Genomic DNA, 13714 nt, shown 5'->3' on the forward strand with positions numbered 1-13714 from the left:
ACTGAACTTTTGTGTAAAAAGACAGCATTTAGTAACACTTCGTAATAATTATTATAAATAATCACGTAAAAAGACACACCTATTTAGTAGATCTGGCAAACCATCGATATTCCCAACATTAGATATTTTCGATATAATGTTTTAAAATATCGATTGCTATCGATATTATCGTTCAGTTGTCATCGCCATTAATTTGGAGATGAAAATGGCGGAAATGTCAATGATTTTCTTGAAAAGCAGCGAAATTTCTATTTATTTCAATGGATTTCAGGTTAGGGGTTTTTATTCCGATAATATCGATAGGCAAAACTATCTATCGATATTGAATTGCCAGCTCTACTATTTAGCTGAAATAGTCGATTAACAGATTAATCGAAAGTCGACTTTATACATCCCTACAGTTACTGTTGGCAACTCTGATTCTCTTCAGTTGCGTGTTGTCATCTCTCAGCGTCGCATTAAATTCATAGTTTTCATTTGAAAATATGCAAAATTTAATTAACTATTGATAAAATTGTAATTTGATGCAAATATTTTATAAATCAAATACATATAGCGAAAATAAAAGCATTAAAACGTTGAAAATACGGGTGTGAAAAACTTGAACATACCATCCAAAAGTAAAAAATTAAATCAAGGGGAACAAGCGAAAAAAGAAGAAGCAACATTTTCCAAAGAGGTGTGTGTTTTTTTTGCAAAATTATAAAAAAGAGGCGTTGTGTAGTGCGCTTAAGAGAGCCGAGAGCCTTAAAATTTAAAAAGAGTTGTGGTCCACAACTTTTGGATGAAGATAAATTGGCGCGTTTTTTGAGACTGTTTTTGTTTTATTTCAACTCAATTGTATTGCAGATGTTTTATTTGTCATGCTTTAATTTTTATTTTTTTTTTTCTTGAACAAAAAATAAAAACAGAAATAGGGGAGCAAAACAAATAAAAAATTGCTCATTGGTGCTAACTGCATATTTGCATATTTACCTTAATTTCTTTTTATTCGATTTCAAACAAGTAAAGAAGTGTCGAACTTTTTATGCCCTCCACCATAAAATATTCTGAACTAAAACGGAATAATTATTTTCTATCCTGTCATAAGGTAAAAAATGCATATAGAAATGTCTTCACTATGGGGATAAATCAAAGTGTGGACCTATGTTGATCATTGTTGGTGGAGAAGTTTTGTGACCACTGAGAACCTCAAATGACGAATTGCAGATACTTCGGTCTAAAATTTTACCTAAATTCCTCAGAATACCAAAAATCAGGAGGTACCCATTATATGGGGGCTATACCAAAACATGAACCTACGTTCACAATTTTTGGAACAAGAAGAGTTTACACGCGCACGCCCGATTTTTTTGAACTGTAGTCCTCCCGAGATATAGGCCATTAAAGTTCCAATTTTTCTTTTAAATTATAATTTTCTTTTGCAATAGCCGGGGATTTAAGACTTTCACCTATGGACAAGTGCAAATCTAGTGAATGGAAACAAAACTTTATTTTATATTATTAATTTTTCTCTAATTAGATATTTTTAATATTATTTTTGGAACTTTAAAGGCCTTTATCTCGGGAAGTATGGACTACATCTAGACAATATATATATATTTGTGATCAGGGCAACGAGACCTACCTGTGGTAATTTCGGGCGTGCGCGTGTAAACCCGTCTTAAGCCCAATTTTTACTGGAAATGTTTTGTGTCCACTGGGAACTTCAAGTGGCAAATTTCAGGTAGTGCGGTCATAAAATGAAACAAAAATTCTCAAAATACCGAAAATCGGGAGGTAACGTTATATGGGGAGGTTATATAGGGACTATAACCTATGTTGGCAATTTTTGTAGATGTTTTGTGACCACTGTTAGGTTAAACAATTTGGCTAAAATTTTCAAAATATCGAAAATCGGGAAGTACCGTTATATGAGGGCTATAGCAAAACATGGACCTATATTGACGATTTTTGTCGGAGAAGTTTCATGACTACTGAGAACCTTAAATGTCAATTTACAGCTGGTTCGGTTAAAAATTGTAGGTAAAAATCTCAAAATACCGAAAATCGGGAGGTACCGTTACATGGGAGCTATACCAAAACATGGACCTATGTTGAAGATTTTTGGTGGAGAAGTTTCATGACCATTGATAACCTCAAATCTCAAATTACAGCTAGTTAGGTTAACAATTGTAGCTAAAATTCTCAAAATACCGAAAATCAGGAGGTACAGTTATATGGGGGCTGTACCAAAACATGGACCTATGCCCATATCTTTTGGAATATAAGTTCGTTGATCACTAGGAACCCTAAATATCAAATTATAGCCAATAAAAACGTATAAATACCTGAAATCGGGCGGTACCGTTATATGGCGGCTATACCAAAACGTGGACCGATATAGCCCATCATCGAACTTGACCTGCCTGCAAACAAAAAGACGCATCTTCCCAAAATTTCAGCGTCCTACCTATATTTGACGTTTTGTCGGAGGGACGGACATTCATAGACCGACTCAGTATTTTACGCTGATCAAGAATATATCGATACCTCCAAATAATAGTATGCTAAGTCTAAAAAGTGAGTTTTGCAGGAGAAGCTCTCAAAGTTTGGAAATGTTTTTGAACTTCAGTACTATGCTAAGTCAATATTTGTTTATAACTTCTGTTCGGATTGACCGATCATTACCAAAATTAGACAGAATTTAATTTAAAGGACGTTCGACACTTCCAAATAATAGTTTGCTAATTCTGAGAAGAGAGTTTTGCAGGACAAGCTCTTAAAGTTTGGAAATTTTTTTGACCTTCAGTACTATGCTAAGGAAATATTTGTTTATAACTTCTGTTCGGATTGTCCGATCATTATCAAAATTTGACAGAATTTAAGTAAAAGGACGTTAAATATAAAAATGTAAAGAACTTGAAAACATGCTAAGTCGACTTAGCATACTATTGTTTGGAGGCGTCGATATATACTTTATAGTGTCGCAAATGATTATTTCAATGCGTTACAAACGGAAAAACAAACTTAATATACCCTCCATACTATGGTGGAGGGTATAAAAAGCAAACAGCACTAATAATTAAGGTCATTTGTATTCTGTGCACTCCACATGATTATTTTATTTGATTGTTTATTGGATTATTGACACTGTTGTATGTATTTGTTTATTTTTTTAATTTCACCGCCATTTATAATGTTTATTTTACTCTTTGATTTGAAATCATTAACAAATGATTTGCAAATATTTAAAATTTCCAATGCCAACTTCCTTTGGTTCCTTTGGGTACAGTTTTTTAAGGTAATTTATTTATGAAAAAAATGGCAAATGTTGGAGCAATGTTAACATATAAGGTCTGTAGTTCAATCCCTGACCTGAACATAACTTTTTTCAAATCCTCCTCTCATTTTGCTGAGCTAAATTTCTGGAAAATTTGGGCAATGAAAAAATTGTCTATAAGTTTTGTCGTATAATGTTCGATACGCCCGTTCGTATTGGGTTATATAATGGAAGTCAGGTGATAATTAGTCGAAAATGGAATGGGGAACAAATTCTCCTTTACAGAAAAAATAACAAAAAATTGTTAAATCGTAATTTTTTTAAGACGGGAGTAAATTTCGTCTACGCTTGCAAAATTTTATTTAGATCTCGGAAAGTATACATATCCAAATCAGAAGTAATACATCATTAGAATCGGTATGAAAAACACTATCTGTGGTAAAGTTTTCATATTTTTCTGCAGTGGGTCGGTAAAGGAAATATAAGCCTTCCTTTGACAGCTGGTGTTCTTCTGCTGCGATGAATAGGAGTACGACATTCACACTGTACCTTTGTACTGCCTGAGCTACTGCAACAGTTTGAATGCCTGAAACGCTCGTTGATCTAAAGGTTCTCGCTTATACATTTGGACCTCTCTCTCTCCAGATCATGAAGATCTCCCCTGACGTGCATAGGTGAGGAATCCTGTCCACCAAATCGTGGCAATATTACTAACGGCGATAACACCCAAGAAGGCACTGCATCAACAACATCTTGTTCTGTTGATATACCCGTAAAATCTTTGTCTCCTCATGTAGATGGTCCACTGGTGTAATGAGGAGGCACGTTGTTGCTGTCCTCAGGGGCGGCATTCTGTCTGGTTTGAATATTCTTCCACTGCGCAGCGCTAACATTTGTATAGTTTACAACAGACGGGCCTATTGCTTTGTAAGAGATCAATAAGGTTTCTTTGTAAGCACCCCAAGTGTTGTCGACCACCGACTTGAGAACTTTGATCCTACTTCTAGTTTTGTCTCAAATATCCGGGGCTGCGCGAACGACTTAAACATCGAACGTTACACCCAATATCTTGGGGTAGTTAGTGGTTGAAATCAGGGCACCATCGACGAATATTTTCTGGGGGAGTCTCCTCCTCAGCTCTTGTTCGATCCTTTCACAAAACTTTGTAACCTTAGCAACGTTGCAAGCTACAGGTGACGGTGAGCTTTGTTTTTTGGATCGCGGTGACTATGATGTTCATCCGACTCATAAAGTCGCTCACTCATTCATACATCCATTACATCTCACCGAAGTTGACATATGGTGGAGGTGGATTTGGCAATCGTCAAATTTGAACGAATTTGAATTCGAATAATCTTAGTGAACCTATCTTTAGAAACTAATAAGTTATCTCTAGGTTTGCTACAATTACCTTAATATCAAGGTAAAATGGTACTAATAACCATAACAGATAATCATCATGGCAAACTATTTGAAATTTATTTTTTAAATAATTTGCAAAACTTTGTTTTTAAACTTTTGGCTTAAAGGCCCGCTGTCTTTTTTGGTGAGCCAGTTTACAGTATGCTGGTGGTCGGTGGATGATGTATTTAGGGGGTGATAAAGAGAAGTTTATAACAATTTCCATTCGTTACGCTAGATGGTATTTTGAAAATCTGTTATTTTGCTGCAAATGTTGCGAAGAGGAGCTAGGGGTACAGTTTTTTTTTGCGAATCAACCAAACAACCATTCAGTCAGTCAGCCAAACAGCTATTGTGGCGGTTTTGTTTTTTTCGACATACCGCCTCTGTCCGATCAAATTTTGTTGTTGTTTCCTACCTTTATTTACTCACGTATCTACAAATGTTGTATTGTTGTGAAGATTTTTTCTATATGGCCGCATTGCTTGGCTGTTTCGCTATTTTTCGCGGTATCGCCGCCGCCACCACTGTTACTATTTTGCCATGCTTTGTTTATTTCAGGCATTTTTTTCTTGCGATTCATTGTTAGCTTTTTGGATTTTCATTTTTGTACACGGTTTGGCAAGAGTTTCAGTTCGCTGCTGCTTCAGTTCAGTTATAAAAGTGTAATCTCTTTACCAAGTTGTTGTGTTATTCTGTTGGTTGAAGCTATGTACGTTTATTTTTGCGGTGGCCTAGCTTAGTTAGAGCGTTCGTTATTAAAAGTAACAGCCATGAAATGAGAGATCCGTTGAGGTGTTTCACCAAAACTCGACTTAAGCTCTGTTGAACTCGTCGTTGGTTTTGGATTGTTGACGACGATGATGATGGTGATGGCTTATGCTTTGTTATGCCTACTAACTGTTTTCTTACTTTGTGACGGAATGAAGCGATGGTAGTAGATTAGAGTGGCCTATGTAGTGGTATTGTGACAGACCAACCAACCGTTGGAACTTTTGATGAACGTTTTAATTGTTGCCATTGTTTATATTGTTGTGCTGCTATTACTGCCATCGTGGGTATATAGACAGATACATTCATTATTATAGCATTTTTTAACTTCTAAAAAGTCACTGACCGATCGCATTTGAACGAAATAAAAAAATAATAAATCAATGGTTTGGGCAAGAAAGGCCGATAAAAAATGACTTTCTTTGTATTATGTGAAATAATGGATCGTGAAATTATATATATAAGAAACCTATATGGGAAGGCCGCATCCAAGAAAGTGTCCTTGACATAGTTGCAGAAATTATTTATTTAGTCAAAAGCTTTCAACACAGGCCAATCCATAATAACATAGATTTAAAGGTTCATCAACTGGTAGATCGATATACATACTTAGAACCACCTCGAACTAGTTCATCTGCTACTTCATTTTCCAGAAAAGTATAGCTCTAGATTTAATGGTCCATGACTAGAGATCCTTAAAATACCTATCCTGCACTTTCACCAATCTCTGCCCGAAAGACGCTGTAGCTATCATTAAGCTTAAATGGGTGTTTAAATAATGGTATCTCGCAGTAAACTACTGCGTCCCTTATATATTGCCATACCGTCAAATGGAGTGTCATCCTTATGCCTATTACCATATTTGGAAAAATTACGGATAGTAAGATACAGCTGAAGTAGGTGGGCACGTTGTTATATTCGAGCAGACTATCAATTATGTTTAAATATTTTTTTGATGTCCGAAATGTGAAGTACACCATGATACTGACTCTCGGAGCTTAAAAGTTGTCCTCACAGCCTGAAACTGCATCAGGATATCTAGAGGTTGGAGATCTATGATCACGTTCAGGGCGGTCTGAGGAGTTCTTTTAATTGAGACCATAATCAGAATTGCCGCAGCCCTTTACACACTTGATAGATTGGACAGTAATGCTTTATTCCTAAATGCTTGCCCCTAGACAAGCCCACCTTAGGTTAAGATGGGCAGGACAACGGTTACATACAGCCAGTGTATGACTTGTGTTCTCAGTCCCAACTTTTCCGAAATTGAGTTATTGCAGGAGTAGAGTGTAATAAGTCCTCTCTTCCCGCTCCTCTCGGTATACCTTTTCCGTGTTGAACCATGTTGATTGTACCGAGGTATTTTCCTTCCGGAGAAAGTGACAATGCAACTGCGTCCAAAACTTAAGGCTGGAAATAGGCAATTTTTGCGTTTCTGTTGAATTGTACAAGAACCGCCTTCTCTGATCGCCAGTTAGTCAATAGTACCAGTCCTCGGAGAAAATAGCCCTTCTATCGCAGCGTCAGCTGCCACGACAAAGCAGAGTAGTGTTGGCTCAACTACATTCGGGATGGTGTAGTCATCTAAATTTCTATAGGCCAAGTATCGATGACATCGGCCCGCAGGACACACTACACTCCCTCCTTTCCATCTTCTTTAATAGGAAGGAAAAAGTCTAATTGGTCTATAATCTTTGGGTAATGTGTGACTCGGCTTCCCGCTTTGAGGATGTAGGTCACCATTACCTCTTTCCCTAGGTCGGCTATGTGTGAGAAACGTCGGTCTTAAAAATCTCCGCCAGGATCGTAAGTACCGACTCCGCTACATCCTGAAGCATTGTCGGTGAAACCTTTTCATCGGCCCATTGAAGTCTTGAGAGGTTAGATAATCAGTCTATCAGCCGTTTATCCTTTACAGTTCGATTTTGATTGATTTGACTTGTCGTAGATAGGACACCATCAAAATCCGCACAACTGGCAAAGTAAACCCCTGATATCAGATCGAGGGTCTCTAGTTCAGACGGCTTCAGATTTGATGGCCGATAGTCACTATTTTATTATGATGAGCCCAGATAGCTCAGACAGCATGGACAAACATTTCCCACTGATTAGAATGACTCATCTGCGTAGGCAACTATCCTAGTTCCTAGTCTATCGAATTCTTTAAGTATCACGTTCAATCCACAGCCTTGGGTACGTACGTCATTGCGTCAGTAGCAGACAAGCCTTAAAAATTTCCTTTAATATGGTAGTCAAGACAGGTGACGCATTTTGAAGTATTACCACTCGGTCCGGGAGATTTATAGGGTTGAAAAGTATTGATCACCCACGAGATCCTTGGATTACTATAATCCCAACAGCAAATACCCCCTCGCAAGTGGAGCAGGTCATATTTGTATCCACACTAGTCTCCCTTGCATTCCAGAAAGTGAATATTTGTGAGCAGGTCTAGAATTTCTAGGGCAGAGTTCGTCCACGTGCCATAATTTCGATTGATACTCCCAATAAGTTTGGGATCCTTTGAGATCACCCTGATCTTGCAGCTGAATTAACTCTCTCTTTTGCCTCACTAAAGTTTATCCTGGAATTTCTCTTTCTCTGACATTCCTCTGACACCCTCCAGTCTAATATAGGCGTATCCTCCGTATTTGTAGGAGTTAGGTCTATCACCCTATTCTGCAAGGTGGCCGTATTACCCCTATTGCACACTCGTAGGATATTAAATACAATAGAATCGAATGTGGACTCATCCCTCATATTAGTTGTGTTTTTTTACTTGCCTGAGTGGTAAAACTCCTTCACTTTTGTGGCAAAACTGGTCATGAGAGAGCAATTTTGACAGTTTTCGCTTTTACAACTTTTACCATTAAAAAGTAAGGAACAGAGCTATTAATGTCATTGCTGATGAGCTTTCGCATCACAGTTCATTAGTACTTGGTCACACTAGATGGTTTCATTGAAAAAATTTCATGAAATCCAGGGTTCCTAGGTCGATTTCCATAGTAGACTAAAATCATGAAGTTGCTGTAGTGAGGAACTCCCTAAAAGTTTCAATGAAACCGCTCTAGTGTGACCTTCCACTTACTAAATTGCAACTGCCCAATGTCTCGTCCACTAGTTTGCGCACCAATTGACTTCGGGAGGGTCTGGTGCTTCATACGGCATGCAGACCGAGACTAGTCTCAAAGCTCTTCTGAGCCTACTTCCAGCCTAACTTCAGTCGTATCGCCGTCACTGTAATTGTAGAGTTCAATAAGATTTAGACTTTTCTTAGTTACGATACAAGTTCTTAAATTCTCCCCCTTCGAAGTATAGAATAGAGAGTAACGTCCATCGTTTGTACAAATAGGGTTCCTGAACCAAAGCGATGGCTACAACTTCAGTTATTCTAAGAAAGAGAAGAAGTTCCACAGCCGCCGCATTGCAAGTTTATTTGCACCACGCTAAGATCATGCAGCCTGCGTTCTTCAATGTGATTCCGGGATGCGGAGACGAAGCTGCCACAACCCGAAGTACAGCTCTCCCTTGCAGTATTTAACGTAATTCCTTCCATAGAGAGTTTATGAATTTATGTAGGTAGGTATCTGAGGAGACGATCATGGCATAGCCCTCCTCTACTATGATTAGAACTTGGCTACTAAGCTACTACTAGTTGAGGCGACGAGGTTCCGCTCTATTACAGTCGGTATTCTGACCCCATCCCAAAGTTATACTGCGAGATATTCAGTACAACTTCTTGGTTCACTTCGCGCAAGATCCCTTCTTCCTTTCTCAACCGGGCTTGGGACCGGCTTTGGCGTAGGTCACACATGTTTATATTCACGTTAATTTATCAAAAATGACAAGTAAAGTCTGCCCATGTATCACTCTCTTGTAAGAACCTTTGGCAGTTCCCCTGAAGAAAGTGCAGAACAAGTCTCGCTTAGGGGTACCTCTCGGTTCGGGTTGAAATTTTTACCACGGCAAGTCTTAAATCCCCGACCAAAGGCCGTCTACCTAAAAACACTTATTTTTTAAATGTAGACTTATAATAATGTAATAAATTATTATTAGAAAATTAAATTACCTTTTCAAACTGTTAACGGCATTGGAAAACAATCTTCATGAACTCTAAAACGCCACATTGGTTAATTAATAATGGTAATAAAAGTAAAAAGTCAAGACCCAAATCTCGGATAGTATTGATTTTCCCGGCAAAGTTATATATCGTTGTAATCAGGGTCCCAAGGGATACTTATGGTAAAAACTTCAGCCCGATCCGAGAGTTACCCATAAACGAGGCAATGGTGTTACAGTAAGACATGTCTGAAGTGCCAAGACCTATATCTCGGAAAGTATGGACTTCCCCCGTGATAGCTATATATCGTTGTGATCATGGTCCCAAGGGCTACTTATGGTAAAAATTTCAAAAATTTCCTTTGTTGGGCACGTTTTTTCACAACACGCATGAACAAGCCCTTAAACGCAGTTTGTATTAAAGTTTTTGGTGGGTTAACCTGCTTTATGGGGATTTATTTTGACGTATACGCAATGGAATTGACATTTACTGGTTTTATGCAAACGTACTATTAAAAATCCTTGCTGACGTTTGAACGCCAACATTGTGTTCATTGCCAGTCTCCACTCAATTAGAGAGAGGCGCAATTATTTTTGTTTGTTTCTCTCTCACTCAGCCCCCCCGAAAACAAAAACACTCGTGCATTTATTTTACTCAATTGAATTTTATTTGTATTCTGCTTTTAACGCGAATCGGTTGTGTGTTTTGTGACGGACGGAAGAAATATTTTATTTTGCAAGCCAACTTTTATTCTGTATTTAATTTAGTACATAGTGAAGAGTCCAACTGATTTCAACGGTGTATCGCATCGTTGTTTTGCCGCCGTGTATATTTTATTTGTGTGCTGCTGCCCGTCCCCATTTTTGTGTAGTGACAACAACAACAACAAGAAATAAGCAAGAGAAATTAATGAATAAAAAACAAGAATACAAAGAAATAAATTCAATTTAATAAAACGCAAAGTAAAAAAAGAAACCAAATGCAAATAAATAAATGTTAATAAATAAATGCAAATAAATACAAGAATATTGTGAAAAAGCTAAGCAAAGCAAAAGATTCAAACAAAGAAAAATAATTCCAAGTTGAAACTAGATATTCCAGCAGACATACACCACAGGAAATCAATAGATTATTAATAAAAAGGCGAAACTGTTGTGTGAAGAATTTTCCAAGAGTACTATAAAAAAAGTTATTTCTGTCTGCAAGAAATAGTAAATGAGCCAAGAAGAACAGAAAACCTAAGAGAGGATACCGAATAAGCTGGCAAAAGATAAAGGGTAAATAAAAACAAGTATACCTCCTAAAGCACTACTATGCCTGGCTGGCTTGGCTGTCTGATGTACATATTGCTGTGCTGGGCCCAGGAAAAAAGGGCGACGTCAAAAATAAGGAAAGAAAGAAGAAACCCCAATAAAAAAATAAACACCAGCCAGCCAAGCAGTGTACATAAGAGAAAGGAAATTGTGTAAAGTGATGGTTTTTGCGCCGTTTTTATTTTTTTCTGTTTTCGCTGGGGATATTCCCAGCTAACAATTTTTTCCGATTTTTTTCCGAATTCGGAACGAAACTCTGCACAAGTATGCGATTCTGATGTCGAATTCGTTCAGAAATCGGAACAAAATTGTGTGAAGGTGCCCACGAATTCGGAAAGTTTTATCGGAAAAAAATCGGAAGGAATATTAGAGTTTCTTTCCGAATTCTGAACGAATTCGCAAAAAAACTCGAATGAAAAAAAGGGAAATTTTAAGGGAATTTTCGATTATCTGCACAATTTCGGAAAAAACTCGGAAGGAACATTCGACAATCGCAAAAAATTCGGAAGATTATCGGATGTTTGATCCGATATTCGGAAAAAAATCGGAAAATTATCGGATGTTTGATCCGATATTCGGAAAAAAATCGGAAGATTATCGGATGTTTGATCCGATATTCGGAAAAAAATCGGAAGATTATCGGATATTTTATCCGATATATGGAAAAAAATCTGAATATTTTCGTAAGGTTTTATCCGAAAATCGGAAAAAATTTCGGTGATTTATATTTCGGAAAATGTTCGGATGTTTAATGCGAATTTTTTTATTCTTTATTTCATCATCTTCACAAGTTGGATTTAGTAGTATTCATTGCTGCTGCCCGCTGATATTGTGTGTTTGCAAAATTATAAAACACAACTTTTCCTAATAAAGTTTCCATGTGTCATCACGATGTTGTTCTTTATTCGGCGTATCTAAAATAGAATTAAAAATATTTGTTATTATAAACAGCTTTTTTCAAAATGTGTATGCAAACTTCCAATTTTAATTTGTTTTAAAACACACAATCATTTGTTCCGCTACGTCTTACTCACTTAACTGCTGCAAAATAACTAAAAACAAGGTACAGCATGCAAACAAAGCAAAGAAATTTCCCTTGCCGCTGGCGTTGTTTGTATACAATTAACTCTCAACCAGAGTTCGGGATTTTTGCTCGCGAGAAAAATACACCGATCAAAAATTCTTTCAGATTATGTGCAGAGTACTCGGAAACTAATCGGAAAGAAAACAAATCAAAATTTCCCTTCCGAGATTGTGCAGAGCACTCGGAAAATAATCGGAAAGAAAACAAATTAAAATTTCCCTTCCGAGATTGTGCAGAGCACTCGGAAAATAATCGGAAAGAAAGGTTACGAAATCTCGGAAAAAAATCTGATATCAGAGCCATCGGCAAAAATTGTTGGCTGGGTTGTTTGTGTATGCCTGCCTATTTATGTATTGGTTGTGTGTGTACAATTGTATATATTACGGTGAATGTGTTTTGCTTTGTTTTTGTTCGTCGTTTCTGGTGAATGACGACAAAAGGTCGGACTCGAATCGGACCGGTAATGAATGTGTTTGCTGTTGTTATTATTGTTCTTCATTAACGTGTGTTTGGGTGTGTGTTGTGTGTATTTGCTGCTGGATTTGTTGTGTTGTCTTGATCAGACAGAAAAAGCAAAATGAGTGTTTTTCTGAGAAAGAGGGTGTTGGTTTTTTGAGTGGCAAACGGAGAGAAACATTAATGAGAGAGATGTTTTTGAGAGTTTTTAGTGAATTAAAAATGCTCCAACCGTTGTTGGAGCCAAAATACTAGGGTGTAATGAAATCTCCCCACCTTAACTTCTCCTGCAAAACATGACTTGCTCTATTACATGTTTGTATGTATTTTAATCTCCCTATATAAAATACTGAATAAAAAACTTAAGTGTTTTTCATGTATGTATATAACTAACCATTGCGTTACTATTATTGTCGGCTTTGGTTTCGTTCGTTCGTTTTTTTTGCGGTAACGTTTTATGTTATCCGATGAATGAGTCAGTGTTTATATTTCTCTATATACATAAATATATGTACATACAAGTTTGTATGCATATAATGACGCGGTACAACGTATATAAATAATATGTACATACATCAATGACAATTGTTTGGGTGGTGCGTTTTGTTTGTATGTGAAAAATTACTTGAATGAGTTATGCAGCAGTGCTGTAAGGTGGCGGGAGGAGGGAAATCCCATAGAAAAACAAAACAATAGTGAAAAAAAAAACAAAAACATTGCCAAGTTAATGGATGAGAAATTCATTTGACATGAAATTGTGTTAAGTTTTCTCTGGTATAAATGGAAATCTTTTTTCATATGGGTTTGTTTTATTAATATCTATTAATCAAAGACCACCAGTTCATGAAAGCCATAGTAATTGTAATTACATATTTTATTCTTTGTTTTTGTTGATTATATTGATCATATGACAAAAAGTTAATCAGCTGTTCTAGTTTAAATCAAAATAGGTACAGATAAGAGGTCGTCTTAAAAATTACGTATTTCAAATTGTTGTATTTATTAGCCAGAGATTATTAGGAATAGACACAAAAGAGTTTGCGTTAAATTGTGAACAAAGTTTCCACTTTGGTATGATTATTTTTAAAATGGTCGGATGTCTGTTTGTCTTACACACAGACAGAACTTAGCGAATTCGATACTCCAACTAGACATCAATGTCCTCAAATTCATCCGTCAGTAACCTAAACTTAAATATCGTTTAGGGGCACATCTCAGATCGAGCCGAAAATTTTATCATAGTTAGCCCTTGGCACCCTGATCTCAACGATATATACATAGTTTTCCAGAGATTATTAGGAATAGACACAAAAGAGTTTGCGTTAAATTCCGAAAAAGTTTTCACTTATTTCGCGAAGTATGGACTTCCT

At 36.8% G+C, this 13714-nt stretch overlaps 1 protein-coding gene across 4 annotated transcripts in view; it reads left to right on the plus strand.

Moving 5' to 3' along the window:
* Positions 1-418: 418 nt before the first annotated feature.
* The window catches only part of l(3)L1231 (zf-C3Hc3H domain-containing lethal (3) L1231), a 61027-nt gene continuing 47731 nt past the window's right edge, over positions 419-13714 (plus strand). Inside the window, exon 1 of one of the 4 annotated variants that reach the window (XM_073959895.1) lies at positions 419-679. The gene's annotated coding sequence lies outside the window, so the exon portion shown is untranslated. Of the gene's footprint in view, positions 680-10154; positions 10769-13714 lie in introns of those variants that run through there. The other 3 variants (XM_073959897.1, XM_073959894.1, XM_073959896.1) reach the window with 3 other exon arrangements.

This window comes from Musca autumnalis, unplaced genomic scaffold, assembly GCF_047663935.1.
Source record: "Musca autumnalis isolate F117 unplaced genomic scaffold, ASM4766393v1 scaffold_1, whole genome shotgun sequence".
NCBI lineage: Eukaryota > Metazoa > Arthropoda > Insecta > Diptera > Muscidae > Musca > Musca autumnalis.